The 14,504-nt window shown below is 44.8% G+C and overlaps 1 protein-coding gene across 1 annotated transcript in view; it reads left to right on the top strand.

Moving 5' to 3' along the window:
• SNX29 (sorting nexin 29) overlaps window positions 1–14,504 on the top strand; it is a 443,554-nt gene that overhangs the window by 29,236 nt on the left and 399,814 nt on the right. The gene's annotated exons all lie outside the window — the stretch shown is intronic.

A 14,504-nucleotide genomic window follows, 5' to 3' on the forward strand; every position in this document is an offset into this window, starting at 1 on the left:
GGGGCGACCCTGGCTTTGGAGTCAGACTGTGAGAGTAAGTCTGGGCTGACCCCGGGGAGGCTGGGAGCCTTAGTTGTTTTGACGTAAAGGTGGATCATCTCATCTACCTGGGGGCTTGCAGGAGGATTCGGTGAGAATCTCATGTAAAGACCTGCTTCGAGTCAGAGCACCTAATAAATGTTTAACCGCTTGTCCTGCTTTCCCCAGCACTCTTTTACCTTTTGACCCTTTCCTCCATCTCATCCCCACTAAAGCTTTGACCTTTTGGCCACGAAGGTGGCTCTTTCTGTTCCCATCCAGACTAGAATTCTAATCTTTTTGTTACTTGGCCCCGATAATCAGAGAGGCACCCACGTGTTTACAAGGCACCTCCAGCATTCACGTTCTTGCCGCTTTCCTGTATCTTAGCATGATTTCTGCACCTGCATCCCGGAGAGACTGATGGCTTTGTTTCCTGCTAGCTGGGCCGCCTCGCAGACAGTTAGAAGCAGGGGAAAGACCAAACTGGCCTAGCCCTTGAGTGGCTGCCAAGGGCTTCTGCCATCACTATTGGCAGTGTTAATTAACCATTCACTGGTCCAGGCTGATTAAAAGCTCTTTCTTGCAATTGAATGTGTGATTAAAAACCTCATGAGAGAGGGGAGCAAGTGGGCTTTTAACTGCTGAAAGTTGGGAAAGAGCAGATCAGTGGCTTCTTGAGGCTGTCGTTAAAGCCATTGGAATGACCCTTTCAAGCAGAATGAAGAAAGTGAAATCCGAAGAGAAGGACGGGGTGGAATGCGCATCCCTCCGCTCTTTCGTCCCTGCTGGCTGCCCGGTCAGGCCCTTGTTGTAGCTTAGCGCTTTGTATTGGACTCTAGAGTCAGGCGATAGGGTTGAAATCCTTGCTCAGCGACTAGTCACACGTGACTCTCTGGGAACCCCCTCTCTGAGCTTCTGTTTCCTCATGCGTAAAATAAAGTTAATAACAGACCCTGCTTTGCGGGGGGTGGGGGAGTGGTGGGGACTCTATGAGAAAGTGCCTGCGAAGCCCGGGCCTTGGTACAGAGCTGCTAGAGCTGGTGCTTGATGACAGCATGGCAGTAACTTTCCTGGGGAGATGATGGTGTCTTTGTTTTTTACATGATAGCAAGGAGACTCAAATAAGTTAAATAAGTTACCCAAGTTCACATAGCTGAGGATTCCAACCCAGGTCAGACCAATGTCAGATTCCTGGCTCTTCCCTGCCACCCCCTCATCTAGCATCAGGCCTGGTGCCCGTCAGTGCTCCTCCATAGACCACTCTAGCTCAGTTAACTGAATTGAAAGTGACAGGAGAGACTAAACGGGGGGTTAATCTGTAAGGCTGTTGCCTTTGCTTTGTTTACAGATGAGGAACATTACCTTTAGAAGAGGGAAAAGCTGAACTTCAAAGTAATGGCTGAACGGAATGACACTGTTGGATATCACAGTACAGCAGATAGTACTGCGAGTCTGTCAGAGGCATGGCCGCGTTTGGTCATCGCGGCTTAGGGCATATGCAGAACCGAGTTTAGAAACAGGCACCTTGTACAGTGTACATGAAAATACCTTTTTAAAGTTGCCAATGTTTAAAAATTGTGAGATGTTATGTTGAAATATGGCTTTCTAGCTCTTCTTAAATCTTAGGATATGTGACACTGGGCCCACATTTACCATTGACTTTGACTGGAACGCAGGGCCCCTCCCTATGTAGATGGGACAGAAGTGTCCTCGTGTGCCACAGCCCCCACCTCTCCCTGACGCTCGCCATAGAGAGTTGGGTGCACTTTCGTTACTGTTCCCTCCGCTCTTATCTAAAATTCAGTAGCTTTTAAGTATAAAAACCTCTCAGATTGTAAGCCTTTGAAGTCAGTTTCTAGCGTGCTAAAACAGTTGTTTTTGTCAGTTTTGTCCAGTTTTATAGTTGCCTTTGGGGGAGAGGATTTGTTAACCTTCTCATTTGGCCGTAGCCAAAAGTCCCTTATTTTTTGTTCTCATCTTGATTTTGAATACATCCCTATCTTTGCACATGCCTGAATGCCAGATGTTGTGTATGAAGAATTGTAGAGGTGATTCGAAGCTTGGGATGATGTTATCTTTCTTCAGAGGGGATTCACTGTTCCTTTTCAGGCCATCAGAGCAGAGGAAGATCAATCGGATCCAGCCCCGGATCGAGCCAGTTCACACTTGGGCTTCAGCATCTGTGAGGGCTGGTGTGTTTCTGCTTCTGCTTTATTTCTAGCCTGTAGTTCTTTGGGGTTTCCAGCTTATATCAGTTTCCTAGGCTGCTATAATAAATTCCTGCACCCTGCGTGGCTTAAAACAACAGAGAGAAATTTGTTCTCTCACTGTCCTGGAGGCCAGGAGTTTAAAATCTAGGTGTCAGCAGAGTTGGTTCCTTCTGGAAGCTCTGAGGGAGAATGCATTCCTAGCTTCTGGTGGCTGTCAGCAGTTCTAGGCGTCAGCAATCCTTGGCGTTCCTTGGCTTGTAGCTTTATCACTCCAAGCTTGGCTTCTGTCTAAACGTGGCCTTCCTTCCTGTGTCTGTGTCTCCCTATCTCCTCTCCTTAAAGGAACACCAGTTATACTGGATTTAGTTCCCACCCCACTCCAGTGGGTCCTCATTTTAACTAATTTCATCTGCGCAGAGCCTTTTCCCAAATAAAGTCACATTCTGGTGTTCCAGGCGGACATGCATTTTTAGGGGACACCATTCAGTCCAGGACATGGCAGAATCCTTGAGGCGTTTCCCAGTGCTCTTCCTCCTTGGCAGACCCTGAACTCTCATTTTTTTCCTTTTATACTCAGTGAGAATTCTGAGAGCTCAGCTTACCATTTCATCAGAGAGGCTCTACAGTTGGAAAAAGCCGCAGGGGCAAAATAAGGCTCCAAATGTAGGACCTACTTGACTTAGGAAATACTGGTCAGGCAGACATGATTTTAAGGCATTATGCCTCCGACTCATCTTCGCTTTGTTGAGTATTGTTGGCAGGCCAGGAAAACAGCATCCATTCCAAACTGAGATGCCTTTGAACAAATTGTCCAGATAGTTGGGTTATAAAGGACCCAGAGAGGCTTGGAATGAAGCCACCCTATGTGTCTCCTTAGGAGTCAAACCCCAGAAATGAGAGTCTGCTGTGTGGTGGGGCCATTTCCTCTTACTTTGACAAGTGACTGGATTTGTCTATACAAACCATTGATTTGGTGATGGTGAGGAAGAAGTCCACATTTTCAGAGTCTGGTCCTTTAGTTTGTTTGAACTTTCTCTTCCAGTTATGCAGGTTAGCGTGAGTAATTATAGCAGACATTGGTTATTCACCACTCAGCAGTTCTGCCCCTTCCTTTTTGTTCATAGAACTGATTTTGTTCAGATGTTGGGTGGCCAAGAACCTCAGGCCTGCAGCTAGCCCCAAGGGGAATGAATCTGGATCAGGTCAAGCCAGCTGTAATAATTGTCAGCCTATCAGTAGTTGGTTGAGGAATAGACATGAGAAGCAATTCTGACCAAAGCGAAGGGAGGAGAAGTATCTGGAGGGGCTTCTGAGACGGCTCCTTGTTAGTTAAAACAGAGACACTGGAGAAGGCTTGTCATATGTCCTTGTGTCGTTGCTTAGACTGTGATATTTGGAGCTGTTGACAGTGGACTTGCAACCATGAAGGGGGGCAAGTCTGAGGACAAAAGCCAGTGCACTAAGGATGGCAACTCAGAAAGATGGGAAGTATCTGGATCCTTGATAATGTCACTGAGCTACTGCATTAACCAACTCTAGAACTTCTCTACCTCTGGACATAATGTTATGTGAAATAACAAATTCCCTAACGTTATGAGCCACTTTTGAGTTTGATCTCCTTTTATGTGCATCCCCAAACACCCTAACTTAAACAACAGAGAAAAGTAAGTCAGCTTAAAAATAAAGTCAGAGGCGCATGCTCCAGAAATGGGAGGGGAGACGTGATTAGCACGTTAATCTTGGAAATGACACCAGGATGTTTTCTGCTCTGATTAATTGGTTGACCAGACTAGCTTTCTTAGTGTTTGCTAGGGGCTCGTATCGGGCAGCTCCTGGGACCCAGAGCATTTGTTAGACTCTTCACGTTCATTATTCCCTTTTATTCCTGAAATGACTCCGCATAGTGAATGATGGTGTCCTCATTTTACAGATGAAGAAAATAAGGCTCAGAGAAATGAAATAATTTCCATAATGTTCTAGAGCTAATAAATGACAGAGTTGGGATTCAGTCTCAGGTCTACGGGATCGTGATTCTGAAGCTTCTACTTTTATCCATAATGGCACATTGTTTCTAGAAAGAGGGCTGTCTAAAAGATCATGTTCCCCCTAATTTGAATTCATGAGTTAATTAAGCATCAAGTATTAAACAACTTATGATCACTCAGAGCAGAGGTCAGCAAACTATGTCTGCCACCTATTTTGGTAAATAAAGTTTTATTGGAACGTAGCCCACACATTCACCTAGTTACTATCTATGGCTGCTTTTAGGCAGAGTTGTGACTAAGACCATTTGGTTGGTAAAAAAAATAGTTACTCTTTTGCACTTTACAGAAAAAATTTGCCAACCCCTGTCTTAGAGAGCAAGGACAGGGGATTCCACTTTATCTTACCATCACACCATATTTAGCTGTCTTTTGATCATATTATACTCCACTAGATGGTAAACTTTGGGCATTCAGGATACCATGTCTGTTTTACTTCCTCTTGACTTTCCAGCTCCTAGCTTAGTGTCTGGAAATATATAGGTTCTTCCATAAAAGTATGTTCAATATATAGATTTCAGTTGAAAGGAAGAACATTATTTAATGTGCATGGTACTGTAGTTCATGATTCCTGAGGTACCTTATACCAGGATCACTCCAAAGTGTTACAAAGGAAGTGATTAATTTTTGAGGGGAGAGCAATAATCGATTTTTAAATTAATTAAAAATTAATTAAAAGTGATCGAGAGCTCTGCATAGGCTTGGCTCAGAATTGGTGGGTTTTGCAGCCGCTGAAAGCCCAAGCAGCCAACAGAGAATGTAGTGTGGTGGCAGGAACGAGAGATCTCTCCGCAGCCTGTTTCATAAGGGCACTAGTGCTATTTCTGAGGCACCACCCTCATGGTTCTGATACTATCATCTTTGGGGGTTAGGATTTCAACATATAAATTTTGGGGGGACACAGTTCATAGGAGTGGCATTTCATGGCATGACATTGGAATTTGCTGTTCTTGTTAATCAATAATGTTATCATCAGGTTATGTGTTGGCAGTCTATTACAAGGCGATAGACATGATTCAGAACATACCAGAGACAGACTTGCTGTAGAATTTAAGTTTAATCTTCCTTGTCTGTACAGCAACCTTTGGCACCAGTGACCCTCTGACCTTGAAACACTGTCTTCCCTTCTTCTGCAATGCCACAACCTCTCGGCGTACTTTCTACTTCTTTGCCGATTTATCTTGGTCTATCATATCTACGTACTCAAATAATATTCTTCATTCCCAGATTCTGTTGTCTCTCGTTTCCATACATACTCTCTGAATTCCTTGGTGAAATTGCTATCTCTGTTTTGATTACTCTAAGCCATATCTCCAGCAGGTCTTTGTGAGTGTCTGTTTGGATGAACCACAGTCTCGTCAGAGTCTCCAAGACCGAATTCTCATCATATCTCCATGCTTGTGCCTGTTCCTTGCTTGGTGAATGGCTCTGCCCTTCACATGGGTCCTCTGGACAGCCCTGGGCCCTCCTCCCAGCCTCCTCCTCCTCCTCCTCCTCCTCTGCTTAAACTAGTTCTTCACAAAGCACCCTGTTCAGTCCTAATCCACTCCCATTTCCGCCATCCTTAGTGAGTTCTCTTCTCTCCCCCGGGTATGTCTTTCTGCCTTCAGTCTTGATGAGCTCTAAATCACTCTGCATGTTATGGTCTTAGACCAACTTGCTCTTTAACCCCTCCGCCCAAAGCTCTCTCACGGTTCTTTGTTAGAGTTGAGACAGAGAACACACTCCTTGTCATGGCTTCTGGGGTCTGTTCCCTACTCGCTTTGTCTCTGCGCTTCCTTTAAACCCTACCACCCACCCAGGGCTTACATGCGGCCGGCAGGTAAGACATTGCAACACTTCTGTCCAGCTGATAAAGAAACCATGACCTGACCCCCACACTCTCCCCTCCTACCACAGCCCCTGCCTGGGAACCCTCCTCCCCCAGGACCTCTCACAGTTCAGCAGCCACACCATTGACGCTGGGCACTCTGGGGAGGGGTCTTCAGGCCTGCTGTCTTTTCACTGCTCAGCACCTCTGTCTAGTTGAGATGGTTAAGTCCTAAGTTTTGAACAGCGCCCCTGGCTTCTCGGGTCCGGAGTCCTCATGGCTGGGAGGACCCTTTGTTCTTCCCCACTGCTTTCCTTCCTCCCCAACCTGTGCCGAAATGGTCGCTGCTCAAACTTTGATTTTCATTCTCTCTCTTTTTAAAATTGTGATAAAATAGATGTAACATAAAAATGACAGATTTAATGACTTTTAAGTGTACAGTCTAGAGGCATTAAGCACGTTCCCGTTGTACGGCCATCATCGCTCTTCACCTCCAGCACCATCTCATCTTCCCACACTGAAGCTCCGCACCTGTAAAACGATGACTCCCCATTTCTTCCTCCGCCAGCCCCTGGCAACCACAGTTCTGCACTCTCTGAATTTGCCTATTTTAGGTACTTTATGTAGAGTCATACAATATTTGTTCTTTTGTGTCGAGCATTTTAAATTTAGCATAATGCCCTCAAGGTTCATGCACTTATAGCATGTGTCAGAATTTTCTTCCTTTTTAAGGCTGACTAATATTCCGTTTTGCGTTTATGCCACACTTAGTTTATCCACTCATCTGTCAGCGAACACCCCGGTTGCTTCTACTTACCGCTTATTGTGAATAGCAGTGCTGTGAGCATGGACATACAAACAGCTGTTCAAGTCCCTTCTTTCAATTCTTTTGGGCCTGGAGACCCAGAAGTGGAATTGCTGGATCCGATAGTAATTCTATGTTTAATTTTTTGAAGAACCGCCATACTGTTTTCCATACTGGCTGCTCCATTTTCCATTCTCACCAGTAGTGTACAAGAGTTCCAGTTTCTCCACATCCTCACCAACATTCGATGTGTTGTGTATTTTTGATAATAGCCATTCAGATGGGTTTGATCTATTCTCTCTTGAAGCTTCAGGCTCCCCACCCAGTTCAGATGGACAGTCCCCCTCCCCTAGGCACCCCTCCTGTAGTCCTGAGTCCTTTTCTCATCACAGCCAAGTATGGCACTACCTGTTTTCTTTGTCTCTCTCGATGGTCAAGGACTGGGTCCATCCTCACTCATCCTCGTGGCACCTTGTATTGCAAGGTGCCAGGCACTGAAAAACTACGTTCAGAATAATGACTCAAGGGCCCAGACTTCAGGACATGCTGCTCATTCTCTTGGGTAGCCGAACCCCATCCTCTGCTGTCTGTATATCTTCACAGTCAGTTGAAAAGCAGGTGGCATTTATATACCCATAGCTGTAAAATTAGAGAAACCAACTTCCTTGACCCTCAGTGGGGATTTTTGAAAATGGTTGATTGCATTTAATTCAAAGCAGAATTTATATTTTGCTTTATTGGGTCACCTTGGGCAACGATTTCATTTCTGTAGAAAATTAGTTTTGGAGGAAGTGCATGTGCCAAGGGAACCCTGGGCCCATCCTTTTGATGTGAGGGGAAGTCACTCCCCCACCCCCCATCCCTATAATGCTTTCAGTTCCCTCTTGTGTTTCTCTGTTTTATTCATGAACTTGCGGATCAGCTACTTCTGGTGAAAGAGACCTTGGAAGGATGTCTTCGGAAGGTGCTAAGAAAGTACTGAGCTCTCTCTAGGGGTGGCGATAAAAATGTTTAACAGCTGGTAGGAAATTGCTCGCCACAGGGAGGGAGCCGGAAGCCACAGTGCTGTCCCCCACGGGCTCAGTGTTAACCTGTGAGTTGCTAGATTACGGGTCCTGGGGAGGGTCCTTGATAGCTGGGGTGGCTGAGGGCTTGGGCCAGTGGTCATTCACTAAGGGGCACAAAACCATCCAAGCATATTAAGATCTGGTATTGCTGGTTGGTACCTCTTGGCTGAAGGTGACCTTTGGCTGTTTCAAAGGTGTTTGGTCCCAATGTCTCATAAGTTAAGACTCAGATTTGGCCTCAGAGTTGTCAGTTCTTAGCCCATAATTATCCAGCTTATTGGTTCCGTGGGTCCTTTGCTTCACTCCTGAAAGTGTGAAAATGGCTTTTCAGCAGAGGGTGGGGCAAGCCTGTAGCAGGAAACAAGATACTTGTTCTTGCCGTCCTTGTTTCTTTGGTGCTAGAAAAGGTTCCCACTTTTTTAATAAAGGAGGTACTGTAGATGCCTGTATAATGTGGGTGAAGGCCAAATATGCTATGCTGAGGCATTAGAGCTTGGGACTCAGACCTCAGATGCTTGCAGGGGCCAGACAGATAACAGAAATGGGTGAATCAGGCCAGTGAAAGGCACCTGTGAGTAGTGGAAACTGTGTCACTTGGCCACTGCAGAGCAGGCTGGGAATATAGTTTGTCTGGGGGTCTAGGACGAAGCGAGGATAGATTTTGACGACCCGCTAGCAGTCTGCCACGGTGGAGGTTTTACTCTTCTGTATAGAGTAGTCAGACAGCCTCTTTCTGGGAACATTTGAAGAGTCACCTAAGGACATGAGGGAATAACCCATACTTTTGGTTGGGGGAAGGAATTCCAGGTGGTTCAACAAGTTCAAAAGTGTCTACCACTCAGTTGCCTCTTGCTCTCAAATTTATTCTCTGCTCTTCTCCTGCAAACTCTATTTTTCAGGCCCCCATGTCATTGTCTTGCCACTTGGTTTGGCCAGTGGGTGCTGAGTTTAGAAGGTAAGAGGAAGAGGAAGCTAGAGTATTTCTTCCTCTCACCTATGCTTTAAGTGGCGTCTCCAGCAGTGGCTGTGCATCCTCCATGGTCCATGAAGGCCCCAGATGCCCACTACTTAGGCCTTCCTCTTCTCCCACCTTCCTCCCAGGTGCCTCTGCCACAGTCCAGCTATTGCCCAGCAGCCCTGGTAACACAGCCTGTTCCTTTTGTCTCTCTGGGTGTCTGGCATCAGTGATCCCTAGGGTTATCTCCTATTTGGCTTTTTAGCTCTTCCAAAGTCTTTGTAAAAGATGCCTTGTATTAAACTCCTTCAGTGGACTGCCTGGTGTGGTTTCTGTTCTCATGGCTGGGTAAGGCCTCGAGGCTTGGCCTGTTGGAGGAACACCCCGGAGGCCAGCGAGGCTGTAGCAGGGCGAGTGACAGGGAGAGTGGAACAAGGCGAAGCAGAGAGGTAGTGGAGACCAGGTCCTGGATGGTCAGTCAGTGGCAACGTATTCTCCTTTTCTTGCTTTATTTTAATGATCTCCATCCACCCCCACCAAGATAAGTGGCATTTGTTCTCTAGAGTCGAAACGGATGCTTAATTTTAAAATTTAAATCTACTGAAGTCTCCCAAAGCAACCCAGTATCTCAGATTATTATGCCTTTATTCATTCTTTCAAAAGATATCAAGTTTTGAATTATATACTTTATAATGGTTAAGATGGTGAATTGTATGTTAAGTGAATTTTACCACAATTAAAAAAAGTGGCTAAGTTACTTTTAATTGGGAAGTTTAAGTTTCTTCTAACTGAGAGTTTAAGAACTACTGAAAGGGAATTTAATAACAATTAATTAATTTCAATTGAAGAGATCTAAAGACATCTCTACCAAAAAAAATAAAAGTATCATTGTAAAATGATGCATCCGCTTTGGAAAATAGTTTGGTGGTTCCTCAAAAAGTTAAACAGATTTAACCATATGATCCAGCAATTCTACTTGTAGATATACACCTAAAAGAATTAAAAGCAGGGACTCAGACAGATCTTGTATATCCATGTCCATCTGAAGCATTACTCACAATAGCCAAAGGTCGAAACAACCAAATATCCGTTGACAAATGAATGGATAAATAAAATATGGTATATCCATATAATGGAATGGTATTCAGCCATAAAAAGAAATGAAGTTTTGATACATGCCATAGCATGGATGAACTTTGAAAAGATGCTAACCAGACACAGAAAGACAAGTATTGTATTATTCCACTTACATAAAGTTTCTGAAACAGCCAAATTCCTAGTAGAATAGAGGTTACCAGGGAGAGGGAAAAATGGGGAAGTTATTTTTTAACGGCTGTAGAGTTTCTGTTTGAGATGATGAAAAGGTTCTGGAATTAATAGTGATGGTTGCACAACATCGTGAATGTACTTGGTGCCACTGAATAATACACTAAAAAATGGTCAATGTTGTCGTGCATGTTTTATAATTGAAAAAAGCAAACAAAATGATCAAGTGTACATACTTTGTACAAGTCTTTATTATGTTTGTGTTTAAACCACAGTCTCTGCATTCTGGTTCCAGGAGGCAGTCTTATGGCTGGTTGGGAGATGGCCAAGTGACAAAGCTACAGCTCTTTGTGTATCCACTGTGTCTTGTAGTCAGGCTCGTCCACTTGGGGACATGACTGGGATTCAGGAGCTCCTGTGCACCCGGGTCTCTGGCTGGAATACAGAAGCCCGTGGTTTCCTTTTTGTTCCTGAAATGGTTGACTCTGTTCTTTCCTACCTAAAATCTATTTCTCTTTTTTTTCTTTAGCTTAATAGAACCTGATTTTGCTTGGGATATCCTTCTCTAGGTAAAGGGTGGTGAGTGATGAAGCCAGCCTTGACATCCTATTCTCCACTTCCTTGTGGTTTTCAGGGATTCCTTATCTTTGCCTGAAAAAAAACGGTGATAGAGCTGGCTTTATCTTGTCCTCTTTCTTTCTGCTGCAGTTGTGGGCATTTTTCCTAAAGTGGCGACAGTCTTCTGAGACAGTGAGGTAGGTGAAGGTCAAGAGATTGGAGATTCTGCCCATGACAGAGGCTCTGAACCAGCTGTCTGCCTTCGGATTGAGTATTTGAGGACAATAGTCCTTTCTTTGTTTTACAAGGAGCCTAGAACTTTGTCAGTGTTTTTTTTTTGTTTGTTTGTTTCTTGTTGAGTAATGCTTTTTGTTGTTTATTTTGCACGATGCATTTGCCACTTCAGTGCCTGAGGGCATTACTCTGTGCGTGGCATGTTTGTCAGTCTCTATAAATGATTGTCAAATGATTGAAGAACATACCCTATCTCACTGCATTAGGCTTCCCCTGCTTGCAAGTGACAGCAAGCCACTTAGACTTAAGCAAAAAAGGGCACTTACTGACTTAAGTAACTAAGAAATCTAGGGGTGGAGCTGGATTAGGGGCTCAGCACCCCTACATCTGTCTCCCTCTCTCAGCCCACTTCTCTCAGAGTTGGCGTCTTCCCTAGGTGGGCTCGTTCTGCATGGTAGGGGGGAAATGGTCCCAGGTCCCAGGGGGGAAATAGCTCCAGGATTACATGATTTTTAGAGCTCCTACTTCTAGAATAGTGGTTGGCAAACTTCCTTAAGGGATCAGATAGTAAGTATTTTAGGCCATAGGTCTGTCGCAGCTCCTGAGGTTTGCCAACTTGTTTAGTAGCAGGAAAACAGCCACAGACAATATGTAAACAAATAGGTGGGCCTGTGTTCCAATAAAACTTCACCGACAAAAACAGGTGGTAGACGGAATTTGGTCCTTGGGCCATTGTTTGTGGACTTCAGTTCTAGAAGGAGACAAGGCCTCTCTCTTCTGGTTGTTCAGGTAGAAGTCGTGGGCAGGACCCTGTGGTCCAGGCTGGGACTGGGGCGAGGTCAGTGAGGCACTCATTTCAGCCACAGAATTTATGGGAGCATCAAAAAACTCAGCAATTAAGATGAATAATATTTTCATGCAATGTTAAACAAATCAAGATTAATACAGAAAAAAATCCATGATGCACAAACTGTCAAACAGGGCCAGGATGAGGGTGGGGCCAGCGAGGCGAGTGGAGGCACACGCCCTGCTGTGGCCAAGTGATTGCCCAGCCCGGCAACCTGCCCACCCCTGTGGGAGGGAAGGTTCCGATGGGACACTGTTCCCCTGGGAAAGGGGATTGCTGCTTCCAGAAGAAAAGGGGAGGGGATGCTGTTTGCTGCCTCGGTGCTTTGGCACTAAGCACTTGACATGTATGCTCTATTTTCTCATTTTGTCCCTCATAGCAAACCGTATTTTACAGGTGAGGAAGATGAAGGACAGGATAAGTTGCCCAAGGTCACATCATCTGCATTAGAATTGGAGCCAAGGTTTTGATCATCTTTGGCCTCCGGAAGTATGAATTCTTGAATTCTTGAAGCCTGTTAGAAACTTTGCCAAAGGCCTTGTGCTATTAGTCATCCTCTATTAACGAGTGGCCCCAGGTCATTCTCCTCGACATCCCTTCCTGGCTCTTGTTCTGGTTGGCAGATGGCTTTTAGGAACTGGGGGAACCAGAAGCCCTCACTCAGTTTTAGAATTAGCCCCTTATTTCAAAGCAGTAGGAGGTCGGTGTATATTCCCAAATTAAATTACGGACACTGCAAGCATTAAGTGGCAGGTGAGCTGCACTTTAAATAGATCACATTAATTCTAGCAGTGGAAGCGGAGCCCTGCTGGGATAATTCTTATCACCTACAGCATCGCTCTGGCATGCTTCAGGATTCTGTAGCAGTAAGCAATTTGCAAAATTGAAAGGCGAAAACACACCTTCAAGTGTTTCATGTGCATTCAAGGTCAGAGGGAGGTGACTGCAGTTTTCGAGAAAGACAGGCTGCAGGTGAGAGTCACTTGATTTAAATTGTGATGGATAGACAGATGTTTGTCTGCTTATGTTTCAAAACAGGTTGCTGCTCCCACCGAGTAACCCTGGTCCTAGTTTCTGAGAGAGGCTTCGAGAGGAAAGAAAGTATTATGCACTTGTGTGGTTTGGGCTGATCTGATGGCGAAAGGGATTGGTCTGACTTTTAGGTACTGGGACAGAAGGTGAGCGAACTGCCCAGTTTGTGGTTTTTTGTTGTTCCTGGGCGTTTACTGTAAATGATCCCAGAAGTTGGCAGGATCCACAAATACGTACGCCCGCTCACACTCATGTGTACACATACACTTAGATGCTGTTAACAGAAAAAGGAAGAGAGGAAACAACACAAATGCTCCCGTAGGAGAGGGTAATTCCTCAGTAAACCATGGTTGGTCATCAAGAGCTGGGCATCGTGCTCAGTGCGTTACTTCCCGTTCTTCCAGTTACCCCGGTAACCCAGGCAGTTCTGTGCGTCGGGGCTTATGTTATTGGAGAAGAATCCAAAGCTTAGCACAGTCCAGTGACCTGCCTGAGGTCATTCCATTGAACAATTTCTTCGCCTGCTGTCCTGCCCACTAGACTGGAATCTTGTTAGGGACAAGCCCTTCTTGACTCTGGTGGCCCATAGCCTCTCTCAGCTCATGGCTTCTGGTTAGAATGCAGTCAAGGCCAGCTGAGCTGTATTATTAGTGAGCTTATTAGCCTGGCGTCCAGTTACGGAGATGTGTGTGTGTGTGCATCCTTCTGCAGGGGAGCGTCACAGGTCTCGTCACATTCTCAGAGGGGTCTGTGAGCCTGTTTAGCTCCCGGATTAGAATCCCCATCTGGCAGCAGACTCAGCATTTTCTCCCTTGACTATTAAGCAGCTGTGAACATGACCATTTGAAGAAGGTGGATGCCCCCTCACTTCACAGGCAGTGTGATTTTGTGGGATGTAGTTAGACAGCTCTGAGGTCTTGTTCTGCTGTGTTGCTTACTGAATGCATGTCACTGGATGAGTTCCGCCGGTGCAGGCCTCGGACCTTGTGTTTGATGTGGAAATGGCCTTGGCGGTTATGAGGACTGAGGTCAGTTTAAAATGTTTAGTGCAATGGCTGGTTTGTAGTTAATGCTCAATAAGTAGTAGTATTGGCTTTTGCTATTGTAACTGTTACTATAATTGGCAGAGTGAAAAACTGTCGATGAGCCACTGTTAAGTGCAGAAAATGGATCACAAAATTAGGTGGATACTAGAATTACAGTGATGAAAAACCGTGTGGGTGTGGTAAAAAGGCAGGATGTGAGGAGGTAAAATGACTATTTTATAGATAAAAACAAACGTTCTTCGTTTTCTCTTAAAGCCTTAAATCTGTTTGTGATCTCAGACCTTTGGAAATCTCTCCTAAGGAACTAGAAATGAGGACAATTAGTTATGTACAAGGATGTTCAAAGCAGTATGCGGGAAAATTGGCAAAATGTCATGTTCTCCGCAGTATAGTTAAATTATGTTTAATTGGGAAGCCATCAAAAATCATGTTTCCAAAGGTATTTAAATGTCACAGGAAACTGTTCATGATCTAGACAAGACAAGAAATAAATCAGGGTACAAAATTCTATATATCTTTGTGTGTGTGTGTGTGTGTGTGTGTGTGTGTGTATGTGTGTATTTTTATGTATATGTATGCATATCTATATATACACAAAACACAATATGATA

The sequence above is a fragment of the Pteropus alecto genome, unplaced genomic scaffold (assembly GCF_000325575.1).
Source record: "Pteropus alecto unplaced genomic scaffold, ASM32557v1 scaffold34, whole genome shotgun sequence".
In the NCBI taxonomy this organism is placed as follows: Eukaryota; Metazoa; Chordata; class Mammalia; order Chiroptera; family Pteropodidae; genus Pteropus; species Pteropus alecto.